This window comes from Pteropus alecto, unplaced genomic scaffold (assembly GCF_000325575.1).
Source record: "Pteropus alecto unplaced genomic scaffold, ASM32557v1 scaffold3, whole genome shotgun sequence".
NCBI lineage: Eukaryota > Metazoa > Chordata > Mammalia > Chiroptera > Pteropodidae > Pteropus > Pteropus alecto.
In genome coordinates this window covers 63,907,009-63,910,045 of record NW_006442484.1, presented here as the reverse complement: position 1 = coordinate 63,910,045, position 3,037 = coordinate 63,907,009, and positions in this window count along the sequence as shown.

Sequence of the window (3,037 nt, the reverse complement as noted above, 5' to 3'; positions counted from 1 at the left end):
GTGCTATCAGTTAATATATAAGATCAATACACTGTTAGGGCAAGGTTCATAGTACTGATAGTGAATCCAAGTCCATCTTTGGTCTTCTAGATTTTTTTTTTGCTTGATTTTTTTTTCTCTCATGAGTAGATCATTGTATTTACGTGGTGGAAAAGTTGTTGGCAGAGTTCATTGCTATGCTATTTTCTTCTTGTTTGCTTGTTCTGATATTGGCAGTATTAGCTTCAATCAGCAGTTTCTTTGTAAAAATCTTAAGCCACTTATCTACTTCATGAATGTTAGTTTTGTTAAAACTGGTAGATAATAAATTTCGTGGGCACACATAAAGTACAATCTGTAGCAATTTGCTGAAAGTCCCTTTGTTCTCTCCTGTTGAGGTAGAATTCCCATTTTTCCCTCAGTATACCTTATTTACCATAAATTCTGTGTGGCCACTGGGTATGCACCAGGTGAGAGAAAACCTCATTGTCAATCTGTATGTTAAACATTTGCAAAATTGAATTCATTTTTATTAAACGTGAAATAAATATAAGTTTAAATATGTTTTCTTCTTACCCCAATGGATGGTCTTGCACATTCTCTGAGTTGTGTGTATCCATTTGTGGGACCATTGTGTTAGAAAATTAGTCTGTTCTCTAATAACCAAATTTTTATAAAGAAAATTGACAAATATAATCAGTAATAGAAAAGAGAAAGAAACGAATGAAGTTAAGACTCAGTTTACTGGAGTACTTCTATCTAGCCCCTAAGCAAGTGGGCCTTGCCAATGTCCCCTCTCTCGCTGAAGTTAAATATGCAGAGTGTGTATTTCTTTTAAATTTTAAAATAAAGCATCTTCCTTTCTACAGTATCATTAAGGTCTAAATTTGATCGAAGCAGTAAGTGGATGACTGTACATACACCTGATTGTATACCAAATTCTACTTGTCTCTACTGCTTCCATCACGCCAATATCCTGCAACCTCTTCTTTTCCTTCTTCCTTTTCTAATTTGTTTCTTTCATTATATTAACCTTCTACATGGATACACTCCTATTCTTTCCATGTTTTTGTCTTTGTACACAATTTCTATGCCACTAAAGTCCTCATGTTACTTTAAAAAATGTCTGAATCTGTTTCATTCAGTATGTCAAAACACAGTTTTCTTCAAAGTACAGGTATACAGTAAAATTACTGAATTATTTCATTTTTCATAAAATATTACATGCCATACTTCAGATTTTTAAAAAATTCCTACTGGTTATATCAAGCATAATTAGAAAGTAGTTCTGAGAAAAGGTCCAAAAGGATAATCTTATGGCATTTTATAGTACTTATCACACACACAGTGCTTACTAGGGGCTGTGAAGTCAAACCTGGATTCAAAATCTAAATCTGGACTTACTAGCTGTGCCACCTTAGACTTTGTTACTTTGCTATGGGCTTGCACTACATACAAAATGGGGCTAATACTTTTACATGCAATCATCTTCAATGCTTATTTTGAGGTTAGCAAACACATCATTAGCATTATTTTCAATTGTAATTTGGTCATAAATTTTAAGAACAATTATCACATTTAATTGGTGTTTGTCCAAGTAACGGCAACAACTAAGATGACAATGGTTTGTGTGCTTTGCAGTTCCTAAGGAATTCAGGCAGTAATTTTCAAATTAACAAAATATATGGAAAACCACTCCCGCTTCCAGCAAAAATTATGATAGATGAGATGGGGGAGTAAAACTACTGCTATTCTATACTATAAATGTGTCAAGCACTGTACTTTCCATCCTCTCAACTTAACCCAGCAAATGAATTTATTCATGACTATTCAGGTTATCTACTTCTTGAGTGGGCTTTAATAATCTTTTTTAAGGACACTCTCGATTTCACCAAAAGTTATTGACATAAAGTTGTTTGTAAAATGCCTTTATTGTTTTAATGTCTCTAGGATCTATAGTGATATCTCTTTTTTCATTACTAATATTCCTATTTTGTCTTCCTTTTTTCATCAGGTCCATTTAATTAGCTGTTTCCCACAATTTTTGACATTAGTTTTCATTTTATTGTTAAAAATATTTTCTACTTTTCCTAGACTTTTTTGAGCATGGGACACTTACATAGGGTACTATCGAATTTCCAAATATCTGTGGATTTTTTCAGATGTTATTTTTTGTCTAATTTCTTTGTGGTCTGAGAATATACTTTGTGTTATTTCAGTCCGCTTAAATGTATTGTTATGGCCCAGAATAGTCTGTTATGGTAAATGTTCCACGTACACTTGAAAAGAATGAATTCTTTTTATTTGAAAGGTCTATAAATACTACATCAAACTAGTTGATAAATGTTGTTCAAGTCTTTTATGATCTTGCTAATTTTCTACTTGTTCTATCAATTACTTTAAAAGGATTGTTGACATCTCCAACTATAATTATGAATTTGCCTGTTTCTTTTTAGTTGTTTTGCCCCATATATTTTGAAGCTCTGTGCATATACATTTAAAATTTTTGTTTTCTTAATGAACTGACTCCTCCATAATTATGAAATGTCCTTCTTTCTTTAATTTTTATTTTTCAATTAGTTTACTTTCAGTATTATTTTAGTTTCAGGTGTACGGCAGTGTTAGACATTCATATAATTTATGATGTGATCCCGTTAGTCTAAAATGTCCCTCTTTATGACGATTCTTTATTCTAAAATCAATTTTGTCAATATTCTTTTCATTGATGTTTTCACAGTATCTTTTTCCATTATTTTTACCCTATATCTTTAAAGCTGTTTTCATGTAAACAGCTTATAGTTGGGTCCTGCTTTTTGCCCAGGCTGATAATGTCTTTTAATTGGAATGCTTTAGAATTTAAATTTTAGAACATTTACATTTAATATGATTGTTTAAATCCACCTCCTCGCTGTTTCTATTTGTCCTACTGCTTTTTGTTCTTTGTTAAACTCTTTCCTTATCTTCTTTCACAAAGTTTTTTATGGTTCCATTTACCACTATCAGTTTATTAGGAATTCCTCTATTTAGTGATTTCTCAAGTTTATATATATATATATAT